Source organism: Chanos chanos, chromosome 8 (genome assembly GCF_902362185.1).
Source record: "Chanos chanos chromosome 8, fChaCha1.1, whole genome shotgun sequence".
NCBI classification, from domain to species: domain Eukaryota; kingdom Metazoa; phylum Chordata; class Actinopteri; order Gonorynchiformes; family Chanidae; genus Chanos; species Chanos chanos.
In genome coordinates, this window is record NC_044502.1 from 45,592,152 (window position 1) to 45,606,141 (window position 13,990).

Below are 13,990 nucleotides of genomic sequence, written 5' to 3' on the forward strand. Positions count from 1 at the left end.
TGTGTGTGTGTGTGTGTGTGCGTGTGTGTGCGTGTGCGTGCGCATGCATGTGTGTGTGTATGTGTATGTCTTTTTGTAGCCATTTGACCTAATGTGTTTCTCTGTTTTGTGTATGCTTGAACATGAAAATCATTATTCATAAGTCTTTGTTTACACTGTATCGTCATCGGTGGAATACATTGCAGGGACAAAAACAGAGAGATCTGATCAATTTACAAAGAGTAGTAGTTTTTCATGAAGTATTTCTCTCTGCATAAAATTTCACGTACAGATACAAAATTACTAAATGACAAGCCAGAAAACAACAGCCTCCACGTGCTCACTCCACATCGAGTACCGGTATCTGAGCATTGCCTTTTTGTGGACAAAATCTTTCAAATAAAATGTTTCAAAAGTTTTAAAACAGCATGTTTCAGAGTTAGTCACATATATTCATTCAAAATATGTCAAATACAGGAGATGCGTAGCATTGTCATCATTTTGTGCTACAGCCTATGGCTGAAATGAATGAAGGCTTTTCTCTGAGATGTGATTGGCTGCTGTATTCTCGGTATTTGTGAGGTCACCAGCTCTCTCTGAGATGTGACTGGCAGCTGTATTCTCAGTATCTGTGAGGTCACCAGCTCTCTCTGTACGTTTCTGGCGTCCACGCACACACACGCACACACACACACACACACACACACACACACACACACACACACACACACACTAAACCAGTTTGGCTGTGGCTTTAGAGCTCTGCCTGTTCTGGTTGTGGACGAGTGCTCTGACGAGAGAAGGCTGTCCGAACGTCCTGACCCCAGAGGGTCCGAGGCCACCCCCACCTGCTCCTCGCCTCTGCCCGCCAACCGCTCTCCTCAGCACGCCAAGCCCCACCCCCAAACAAACAAACAAACAAACAAACAAACAAACAAACAAACAAAGCCTGGGTTTATTCTAATGGTCTGTGAATGCAGCTTCTGGCCATATCGCGGTTTGTGCCGGAGTAAAACGCATGTTTATTCAATCAAAAAAGACTAGAAAATTCTGCCTCCTCCACAAAAATATTTATTTTAGATAGTCTAAATTATATGAAATGTATAAAATGTAGAATGTAAAAAATCTCACAAGTAATTTACAGAGTTTTATTTCACTGTACTTAACTCTGATGTGATAGCAGGTGTTTTCAGAATTCTCTGGTAGTGTCTGGTAGAGTTCTATATGGTAGCTTACTATAGTGGGGGGACTGACATGTTATATTTCAGTCTGGAGCCTATAAACTCTTAATTAAAAAAATCTAAAAGTAAATAGAATTTATGTGGCTGCAGGGTTGTCCCATAACGCTGTACTGATTTCTCTTCTCCACTGACACTGAGTTAACACAGAGTCATAGCTGGTTTATCACAGGACAGAAAGAGACCAATGACAACCCCCCCCCCCCTCCCAGTCTTGCTGAGTAGCCTGTACTCGTAAAACACTGGGACAATCGAAAATGAATTTAAACTGTTTGGTCTAGAGAAGGACAGTTTCAGCTAAAGATCTCGGCTTTAACTGCGCAACCGAAAGCACTCCATGAAGAAGACTATTTAAATATTTAATCTGGCAATGCATTAGTGTCTGTTTGAGCTCTATTGGAAATTGACATATGTCATGTTTGAGAGGCTTTTTAAAACACAGCACGGTTAACAGTCTCAGAGGCCTCCTAGAGAAAGCCGTGCTGGGTTTCCACGACGATAAAACAAACGCTGTTGGAAAGGAGTGTGACTGTGTGTGTGTGTGTTCTTCCATGTATGCATTTGTAACTGGTATGCACACACACACACACACACACACACACATTTGTCCTGGCATGTGGATACATGCATCTCCTAAATGTTAACGTATATGTGTGTTTGTGTTTATATGCGTTTTTACATGTTTTTTTTTTTCTATCTTTCTCCGACTGCTGTTGTTCTTCTTTCTTTCTTTTCTTTTTTCAGTGGCTTTGTGGTGTGTACTGTGTACAGACCTGTGTGTCAGATGACTTTGCTTATCCACGTCACTGTGGTTAAATGTCCCGAAATCTGACGTTTTCACACAGAGGTTCATTTTTGAATGTTTGACATTTTGTCACACCCTATACAGCTTGTTTTCTTAGTGATCACATGACAAACCTCATTAAAATGACGTGATCACATGACAAACCTCATTAAAATGGCGTGATCTCACGAATGTGCAGCAAAAACTCTGTGTGGATGTCTTGTTTTTGTATTTTGAGTACGTGACACAATTCCAGTCCACCTGATTGGCCTGTTTATTCTAAAATGGAAATTCTACCTCTACACCTTCTCTCAAACACATTGTCCAGCACCTGAGTTTCATTTCAGTAGCAAATAGCTTTTCAGTTTTTCTTAGGAGTCTGAAATTTTGTGAAGCAAAAAAATCTCTCTCTCTCTCTCCCTCTCTCTCCCTCTTTTCCCACGTACGTACCCTCCCCTGTGTTCTGTCTGGTTTGTCAAGTGCGGGCCACACAAAACTGCGATCATCCTAATTCTATATACAATTCCTTATTATACCACTAGATGGAAGCATTGTACTGGGGTTACCTTTGTAATCCACCTGGACAACAGTGATGAGATGGTGTTGACAAGTGACAGATCTGATTTCTGGTTTATTACAACCAGCTCCACCTCAGCCTGTCAGTTTGCCAGGTTTTTTCCCCTGTTCTTTTCTTTCTTTCTTTCTTTCTTTCTTTCTTTCTTTCTTTCTTTCTTTCAGTTAAACGTTAGGTAAATAAACGAGTCAGACAAGTTGAGACGAAATTCACACATGTACACCTAGTTGACAATTGCCTCCTCGCACTTAGACACATTTTTTTTTATACGTTGTTTGATAATAATATTACTACTTGCCAGTCTTTTTGATTTTTAAACTTTGAAATCCAGTGAGTATAGGCTTATCGACGAGTAATTTATCGAAAGCTCTCCGTTCTGTCTTAAAGACAAGTAACAGAAGCCGCTGCTTTCTTGCGTCTCGTGTAAATGAGAAGAGAACAAATATGTTTTCACATCACACGGGAAACTCCTGCCCTGGCAAAGAGCAACCCTTTGCTTTTATTAAGCCAGTTGAAGTTTTAAAAATCATTCTTTTGGGGCTGCCCGGGCGACACAACCGCCGCCGTCATTAACAGCATGGACTCAGTGTAGAGTTTTGATCGGGGAAAAAAATGTTCAGTAACACAGACAAACACCGAGGTAAGATTATAATCTGGCGCTATGCCAGAAGACGCGAAGTTCTCTTTAAAATGCATACTGTGATTCACCAGATGACACTGACAATCATGTTTCCCTGTCATCTGTCATGCACTGCTGACAGTTATGTCTTCAAGGTCTCTCATTATCAGTCAAGATCTGTGAGGAATTTAGGCCGCTGTCATCTGCCGCTGTTATTTAACTGTATTTTCAACCATAATTCAGCTCTCTCTCTCTCTCTCTGATGAGACAAATGTTCCATAGTCTGTCTGGTATCCAATCCAAAGACAAGCCTGTTTCTCCTTTCTCCTCCACCAGGTCTCCATGTTTACCACGGTTATTTCCGTGTTTTCTATAATCATTGTTCCAGTATTCAACCGCATTGTTCTTATTTATTATTTAGCGCCACATAAACTGCACTCGTTTTGCATGTGTTATCATTATTTCCCGGTGGTCTGTCACAAACTCCATGCCCAGTCTAAGACTTAAAAAAAAAAAAAAAACAGCCAGAAAGTGAAGTCATACTGAGGGATGCAGTAAACGAGGGACAAAAGTTTGACCACAGAGACCGCCTTTGTTGATAAAATTCCACTCTGCTTCGGGCCACTGGAAAGTTTGACCATTCCGTACTGACCCACTGCACCATCCGTCTGTGGACTGCTCTATTTCTTTCTTCTTTTTCTTTTTTTTTTTTAATCCCTCCAGGGGATGGCACGATTTCACAGTCTAAGCCACTGGCTGGACCAGTAGTACTTTATCTACCTTGATTTGTCACTCAGGACGCCTTGTGGCGTTTTCTTTAGCATGTTACAATGTGGTCCTCTCAGAAGACATTATGTAATCTCTGAACTGTAATCAGCAAAGATGTTTTTCATCTGTCCTTGAGGGAGGAACTGATTTATTTGCTTTTTGTGTATTCTCAGTTTGGTTGAACGCTGTGGAATTTTGCCCTCAGACTTTGCTCTTATGTCTTATGGGGGCAGATGTTTACTACTGTATGACAGAGCATATGACAGAGGGTCTTTATATCCATTAGAATTCAGGTTCTCTAGTAGAAGACACCGGAAACTTATAACAGTGGACCCTGGCCCTTTGCAGAATCAGCTGCAGTGCTTTGAAAGATTCTCACCCTGACAACAACATTCCTTCCCATTGAGTCTCCTCATGAACTTCCACGGTGATCTAGTTTTTCCACCTGTAGTTACTTGAGAAATACGGCTTGAACTGCCAGTTGAACTGCCAAATCTCGTTGCTCTGTGATCTACGAGCTGGAATGGTCGGCACACACATTCGGAAACGTTGGCCGCTACGTCACAGACACAGACACTACTGCTCTCCGTTTTCACAAGTGAGATGTAAAGTGTTAATTTAAAGGACTGACCAATCAGCTCTTAGCAAGAACGTTCCGCTTCACTGAAACAGCAGTCTTTTAATGTGAAGGTCATTACCAAATGCTTCTCTAAATTTCTAAGTGTCTCCCCTGATTTAGAGCCAAGGATTCTTCCTACTTGTGCGTGATCCGTCTAAAATGTCCAGACTTTACATTGGAGAAGAAGAAGAATTTATTCGTTCACTGATTTATTTATTTATTTGTTTATTTTCTCCTTTGAGTGCATTAGATGAGTATAGTGCTTTGGGAATGGGGAGATGGGTCAACAGAAATAATTCTAATGACATGATGCACTTTGAGGAGTCTTACATTACAGACACATTCAAACACAAGCAGATCATATTCCACAGTTTACACTTTATGTGTGCCTATCCTTGCTTTAATTGCTGTAACAGAAGATTAAATTGTATTATACTGGGTTTGGGGGGGGGGGGTAGCTTTTGTCTGTAATTCGACACTAATGAATGTGTTCTCATAGCTCCACAAGAAGAGGTCACTTGTGAATATTTGCTACAGAAGTCTGGATGATACTAAATGGCTTGCTAATCTCCCAACGTCCATGTTTTGCTTTTGTGGCAGTGTTGCGTTTTAAAGTGCCTCAACGCATGTTTGGCAGGAAGTGAGTGCTAGTTTTAGTGTTTTGTGGGTGATTATGGCTTGTGTTTGGTATTAATTTTGGCACTGAGTGATTTTGCCTTATCTTGTCATTGCACACTCTAGTTCAAGATACAAAACAATATGTTTTGTTATTTTTGTTTTGAACCATTAAGGATATCAGTACATGTGACAATATAATTTGTTTTAACATAGTGTTTCTGCGTTATGCAGTATTAGGCAAAGCAAAACATCCACTTCAAGAATAGATCTCATTGTCAATTTCATTAACTTGCTTTAATGTGACCACTCAAAAGTTACTTTGCTCCGAGATATCACCTTACTTGCTCTTTGAATGTTGATTTATATCTTACTTTAATGATAAATGAAAAGGTAGAGGGTTCCATGCAGGCATTGCTCTGTAACATCACTGTACGTTTCAAGAAATTAGTGTTTCCTGTGGGAGCGGAGAGCCGGCCCTCGGTGGCACGTCTGGTGGAGCGGGTGTGGATGATTATAGCTTTTTTCGTGGAGTTTTGGGATTCACAACGTTCCTCGTGGAGCCTGGGCCTGAGACATGCAGCCTGCCTTCTGCTCGTCGCCTGTTCAGCCTGGAACGCATCCTGCTGCAGGGCAGGGTGTGCTGCCTCATTCTGGACCAAGCAGAATCCTCATAGAGAGTTCTGTTTGACACTTAACCATTCTACCTGCCAGTAATCGACATGAGACAAGTGCAAAGCACTGAGTACCTGCCCGATACGCTCAAGAGTCAGGTATTTGTTACAGGGCTTTATTACAGTCAGTCCTTTCCCTGTTTTGTTGACAATATCACTAAGATGTCTTGACCTGGATAAATTGCAGTCTAAAGTAATACCAAATAGCTTGATTTCCTTTACCTGTTGATTTACCTATCGTTGTTTTTTTTACAATAATGTTAAGCTGCAGTTCCTGGCTTAATGAATCATTAGACCAAAATACCATGCATCTTCTCTTTGATATACTGAGTATCAATTACTTATCAGTGCCCCAACTCACTCATTGTCTCTAAGATATAATTCAGATCGGCTATGAGATTAGCGATTGTTGGTTCCAATGTATACGCTGTAAAGCTATCTGTGTAACCTGGCTTTATCTAATATAGGAGACAAATCGTTGGTAAAGATGGACTGCATTAGTGGATCCAGGCCAATCCCTGGGGGCTGCATCGCATGTGTTACATGTGCGCTATTAGAATAACTTCCAATAAAGGGAGATTCCCTGTGATCTACTCACCAGATAACTGTCCATCCAATGCATGGCTGGCTGGCTGAGTCCATAACGCTTTAGCTTTTTTTTTTTTTTTTTGGAGCACATTATGATCTATCCCATTGAATGCTGGAGTGAATTCATGTGTAATTCCTTTGTAATTCCTATCCATGTGAATTAGCTCTTGTCTCAGTTTACCCACTTTTGTCACAAAGCCTAAAGAAATGTCACGTTCGTTTAAGTAATTTGCTGTTTCATTAGGCTTTGTGATAAATACGACACCAGAGTCAGTGAAGGCAGGTTGTGGAGAGGGGTTTCTTCCCATTGTGTTGCTTGATATACTCCGAAGCCTTTTGCCATCATGCTATGATACTATTTAAATGAGGTCTGTAATAGTGTTTCTTTTTTCTTTGGGTAAGTTTAGAAACTCTCATATTTGGTTGCAGCTCCTTCCCTATAAGTCAAGCCGTATCAGGGTAATACTAATTTATGCATATGTTAGATCCTTCAAGATTTTTAGCTTTATCTACACCTGTGTTTCTGTCCTTAAGCGTCAGAAAGAGCTGAGCTTTACCAGGGGCGCTGTCATGTTGATGTGAATGCTTTCCAGTGCACCTCTACTAAGATGCAGGTCTGTTCTCTCCCTGAACATCCTGAAAACGTACTTCTCCAAATCTGCCCATCTTTTAATTCTCTGACACTAGAATACGATTAATGACAAAGTTTTGGTCTACATGGGAATCAGGTACTATTAGTGAGCCTGCCAGTGGATGTGTATATGTCAGGTTTGTGGGATGTACAGTCAGACGAGAACTGAGCATTGGCAGCTGTCAGGTCATCCACCTCCTTCTGAGTGAACTGGAGGCTTCAGGGTCTTGGCCCTGTTTTTAGGTAGTATCCAGTCTTCTGTTGGTTGTATCCATGATGGCATACAGACAGACCCTGAAACAAGTGTTTGGTTTTTTTTTTTGGTAATAATTCTTTCTAGAAGGCTCTGTTTGTTCCAGAGGTTCACGGACTTGAGCCAGTGAAACGTTGTCTACATTGTCATTCTCCCTTCTGCTGGACGTGTTGGATTCATCCTTGATACTGGTCCAGATGGCACATCGACAGGAGAGCCAAGCTAAGACCAAAACATTAAATGCAATTCGACTGTCATCAGTAATAAATCAATCGTCGGCAAACTCCTTCTAAATTTGGTCGCGAAAATGGTGAAAATTGCAAAGATTTATGTGGATGAAATTTAGAGATTCTCAGCACAGCAGGATTCTCATCCATTCAGGAGCAGGAACAGGAGCCTAATGATGTGAGACACATCAGTGTCCCTGCCCAGCCGAGCAAACATTTTACCACTTTTTCTTTCCTTACACGTCAGTGGTTGAAGATGCTGCTTCACCTCCTATGAGAATGAACGAGAACATCACTCTGGAAGCTCTGAGCTAGTTGGACATAGGCCTTACCAATCCTCACCAATTTTTAAACAGGCCTAGGAAAGAGTTATTGCTATTAATGTCATTGTAGGCCAGCGTAATGGGGTGTTTTGAAAAACCATATATCAGTCTAATTTTAACTGAGGTTTAGAGAGTTTGGATGGGAAATGCAAAAAAAATAAACTAAATAAAAAAATAAAATAAATTTTTTTTTATAAAAACTGTCTAAAATATTGACAAATGCTGAAGCAGCATATAATGATACGCCAAATTCTTCTTTTACTGTGTCGTTCTCAGATCTCAGTTTTCAGTTTGATAGTTAACCATATCGCTGAATCACAAAAGTGAGAAGGTATTTAAGAATTTCTCTTGATGCCTAATTGAGCTCCACTGTGCTTAATCAACTTGACTGGGATTAAATAGAAACCCTGAGGGCAGAATAATTTTTTAAAGGCGAATCTTAAATCCTGACCTCCACAGCCACTGCACAGTACCAACTGTCTTTCCTACTGGCTCTACCTCAAGCTGCAGTGATTAGTCAATCAATAACTCCCCAGTTATCTTCATACCACAGAGAGGATCGGCAGGAAAGCTTACCACAAAGACAGACCTCAGGTCTAGGGAGGGGCAGGACTAAGTGGATATCGATGACAGTGAGAAACTTCAAGTGGTCATTTAGGTCGTCAAGTTGAAAAGCCAGGTCAGACACCATAAACAGTAGGTGCCACATCCAAATTACATTATATGCATTGTGGGTAAAGAGTCAAAGGAAATTGTTCAAAAATTCAGATGAATTGAAAAAAACTCAGATAAGCATTCGGTGAGGCCAGATTTTTTTGATAGATAGTTCGTTCTTCAACAGAACAAAAGGCAACTTAAATTCAACTATTATGAATGGACACATCGTTTTTCCCGTGGATTTTTTTTTTTTTTTGCTGTTTTTAACATTCTTCTGAAATTCTAAGTAGCCTTGGAAGCAGATAGATCCACACATGCCTCTTAAGCTGTATAATTAGTTCAAAACGAAAAAAGGAGACAACAGATAATATCCATGACTGGGAGATGACAGTCTGACAGACTTACAGCTAGAAAAGGTTTTGATTCTCTTAAAACTCAACTACAAATCTGTCAAGTTCTTCCCAAGCTCGACATACAAGTCTTTCCAAGCTATATGCCCAAACTACTGTATTGTTCCTGTGTGGGTTCCCTACAGAACAAGCGCGTGATTGTGTGATTGCATTTAGTGCACAGTGTAGAAAACGCACACGATGAAAGCACAAGTGGACAGGCTGAGAAAAAGCCGAATCCTTAAGAAATGAACAACCATCCAATTGTAGCCACACACTGAACATTTGATTTCAGACACTGTGTATGAAGAAGAAAAGATGAAAATAGAGGGAGACAGACTGGGGGGGAAATCAGACGGATAAGCCTAAGGGTATTCTGTTAAACTGGCATCTCCACATTCACTCTTTCCACTGCTCCAATCCGACAGCTGCGGAAAAAAGCCATATAAATGCTAACAATGCAGACATCTGAAGTTGTTTCCGTCAGGACATTGGAGTATGCATCAAAGACCCGTTTTCTCTTTCTTTGATATGTCAGAAGCCTGTCTGGCTCCTGACAAAATTCTCTGTGGTATAACTTCATAATGCTGTAAACATGTAAATAACTTTACATTGTAGGTTTTCTTTCTTTCTTTCTTTCTGTCTTTCTTTCTTTCTTTCTTTCTTTCTTTCTTTCTTTATCTATTTATTTTTTTATTGTTTTACAGTTAATCTTACACTCTGAGGTCACTATTTTCTTTTCATTATGAAATGTATTTAGAGAACGCCGCCCTCTTTGGTTATTTTGTGGAAATGTGTGGTACTGGGAGTGGTTCTAAGTTTCGTGTGAAATGTTCAGATAAATGACAAGAAGTTCTGAGAGCATGAAACACCTACTTTCTGGCAAGAAAAAAACAGACTGTGATTTGCCAGCTATTTTGTCATCACCGACTCCCATAGCAGCAGGGCGTTTCAGGATCCATGTGCTCCCTCCCTAACCATGTCTCCTAAGATTGACTTGTTCTGTTTGATGCCACTATGGGCCTCATTCGGCGTGTGTCACTTTAAAGCCCACTGTCAGACCACAGTGCACTTTGTGCTAACAGAGCTCTCTGTACAACCATCATGCTGTTCCCCCAATCCTATTCTATAGTCTCGACAGTCATTGCATCGTGAAAGTATACTGGATCATTCCATGTCATTTGAACAATAGGCATCCACCACACCATCTCAGAATTGGCCAATAATAATTTGTCTTGAAGAAAACACTCTGACATGACATATTCCAAAATGTTAGCCTCCTACTCCCAAAAGTTTTCTGTTTAGTACTCGTGGAAGCTTAGTAACTTGGCCACAAATACCATCAGAGATCTGAAATTTGGCGTGCTAATTCAAAATTTCCGTAGATTCGAAATCAGTAATCTGTTTTATGCTAGATTGAATGGTTGAACAGATATAGAGGTCCAAACATGGTTACAAAATTTGTCTGAGCCATATTTGGAGATATAAAAAGTCAGGATAAGAAAAGTGTACAGAGCTGATTTTTTACGGTTTTGCACACATGTATGGGCACTGTAGGAATAAATAGCATCTGGAATGATTAAAGCATTAATGTTGGTACAGTGTCTGGCCTAAATTTCAAAAAATGCTTTTCATGCACTTTGTGACAAGGGTCATTTCACCTGCTAGCTATGTCCAGTTTACTTGACATTTTCAGGGAACATTTTATGTATCTCAACGGCATTATGTACAAAATTTCAAGTATGTGTTCCTTCTAGAATATATTCTATGAGCTGCAGATTTATTGTCACTAGTGATGGGAATTCCGGCTCTTTTTAGAGAGCCAGATCACTTGGCTCAGCTCAGCAATAAGAACCAGCTCTTCAGGATCCCAAACAGCTCTTCATTTAGGACCACTTCTGGTTCTGTATAATTCAGCCACATTTAACAATGTTTTGACCTATGATTGGCACGCATATCACCTAAATTATTCAGTATAATTATACTATACACTTTATCATTTCCAGAATACCACTATGTTACATTATGTTTGGCATAGAAACTCACCGTAATAATAGACTCATACTGTTTTCTGCTCTTCGCGCACTCCTCTCATCTCTGTGCTCTGTAGGCCGTCAACCTCCACCCCTTACCTTATGGTATGATCCTCGTCTGTCATCACACGTAATTGGTTGCACAGCATGCCCATCAACACAACATTCAGTCAGTGCTTGGAGTGTCCATGGGCGAGCAGTGTGAAGACCATCCTATTATTCTGTCTTGTATTAATTAACAACAACTCCAAACAAAGGACGGCTCTCAGACAGGAGCCGGCTTCCATCGCTCAAGTAAAGGAGCTGACTCATAGAGACGACTCGTTCGCGACCGGCACATCACTGATTGTCACTTTTGTGGTCAGTTCCCTGTTTAATTCTCTCACGCCAAACAGTGAATGTAAAACATGTATTTTCACTCAAGCCTGTAGTGTCTAAAAGACATTGTTTACCATGTTTAAGCATGACTTAGTGTCATTTTCAAATGTTCTGGTATTCTATATCAATGTTGTGATCAATCGTATAGGTTAATGTGATTGTCTGATTTTCTGACTTATAGTCCATGAGGTACGTCCAAGACAAGCCTTTTGTTTCCATGACTGAAAATAAATCTGTCTGTTCACTTTTCTTTTCTTGACTTTTTATACCTCCAAATATGGTTCAGACAAATTTTGTGACCATGATTGGGCCTCTATATCCATTCATCCACTCCATCCAGCATAAAATAAATAACAGATTTGTAATCTACTGGAAATTTTGAATCAGCGTGCCAAATTTCAAAACTCTGGTCATATTTATGGCCAAGTTACTAAGCTCCAAAGATTAGAGAACCACTCGTGACTTAAAAAAAATACTAACTTTAAAGGTCGTTTCCACAAATACTAAATAAATTCTAAACAGAACAGTTTGGGGAGTAGGAGGCAAAAAATTGGGAATATGTCACGTCAGAGTGTATTTTTCAAGGGAAAAAATTATCAGCCATTTCTGAGATGGTGTGGTGGATTTTCCCAATTTGGTAGAAATGATATACAATGACCCTACTAAGAAGGATTTGTTAAAGCCAGATTTGCAAACTAAGGTAATGTAACAGTGATGAAGACAGAGGGGTGTGGAATTCCGAAGAAACGGCGAAGTAAACGACATTGCACAACCGTAGGTAGACTGCGCACGGATTAAAAGCAAACGAAAAAAAAGAAAGGAAAAACACCCCAAACAAACAAACAAACTAAAAACTCCATGGAGAAAGTTTGTTATTGTTTCCCCCCACTGCTCAGCGTCACAAACATGCTTTCATGAGGGAAGTGCTTCAGCATCTTATCTTGACGATATCAGCTGGTATAAAGACTATGATTTTTTTGTACTCCAGAGACAGAAGAGTCGAAAAAGACTGGATTAATTGGGACATTTACATATCCTCAGTTTAGCTAGACCCTTTGGGCATATGATCAAAGTGAGAGTGAGAGAGTCTATATAAACAGTGGTGATATCATTTCACCCCTATGCCTTGAGAAAATGCACTGGAACGCTTGAACACAAAAACACACGGTTAGAAAGCACGAACAGCAAATTACCTTTAGATTGAGAGACTGGTGTTACGCGTGAAGTATTTGCTAAGAGCTGATTGGTCAGTCTCCTAAACTGAGGGTTTACATTTCGCCCATGAAAGCAAAGAACTGGTGTTTTTTGTCACCGTATCTGACACGCTGTGGCCGACTAGTAGACAACCTCATGGGTGACAGCATGAACATGTCTCGTGGTCCAGCTATTATACCGAGCTGTTTGTTTTTTTTTAAAGACAATCAGAGATATAAAGCTTTTATCACCATGGCAATTCATGATGAGTCTGTGGGAGAGAATAAGGTTACCAGGAAACACAAACAAAAACTAAGTAACGAGACAGCAGTGATGACAGCCGCTCCAGTGAGAATGAAATGCCTCTGACAGACATGAGTATGCCTAGGCAGATCAGGGTTTTGTGTGCGTGGTGAATGAAGCTCAGAGCTATAAATCTCATTTGGGACACAGCGAGAAAAGTTTCAGTACGAGCCTTTTTCCCACTCCCGTCCCGCATCACTCGAAATCCAATTGCTGAGGGCTGCCTTTCCGGCTCCTACAGACTAATGGGTGTCGAATCGCATTTTCGCCGGCTAAAAATACACATGTTCAGCCCCACTGTGTGATGAGCAAACAATCTAATTCACTTTTCCTTTTCTCTTGGAAGCTTTGAGGATTACTAGTTCTCCTCTCAGCTGCGGTCAATGAAAGTATCTTTCTTTCTTTTCTTTTTTTTTTTTTTTGTTTGTTTTTTGGGAACGTGCTGTAGGTATCGATGGAAAATCAACTTGTGATGAAACAACAAATGCGTCCTAACAACATGCAGCTTTGTGTTTAACAAAGTGTCACACAGTTCCTTTCAGAAATCATTCTTCGTCTTGGCCCCCAAATGCATCCCTGAGACCAGCGAGCCTTTGCATCACCTGACAGACTGCCATAATGACTCCATCCTGTCCTACTCTGTGGGTGTTTTGTAAAAGGATGCTAATGTAGTTTTCAGTATGATGTATGCCTATGTCAGCGACTCTCTCAGGATCAGTTCAAGCAATTCTCAGAAAACCATGACTGCCACAAAGGTTTGTCTGAAAAGTCCACTCCTCCCCATTAGATGTGGTCATCTTAACATTCAGCTGACTAATGATTCCAAAACAACCCAGTAAAAAGCCCATTTTGATCCATTATCACTGACTGACAGACCACTGTAGCCAACTGATGAAATTAGATGTTTAAAGTGTAGCATAAACAAAAGCTTGCACTGTTCTACAGTTTCTCATTCATTTAAATGCTATTGATATGTTTGTACAGGTTTCAGTGTGAAATCTTTTGTTTGTATGACTACAGCCAAATGAAAAACCTAATAACATTCATTATCTGTGGTTGACTTTGTTGCCAGTAACGACACATAGGTTTACTTTATTGGTAATCGTCCAGATGTGGTCTCTGGGTGATGCCTTTTGACTGTAGT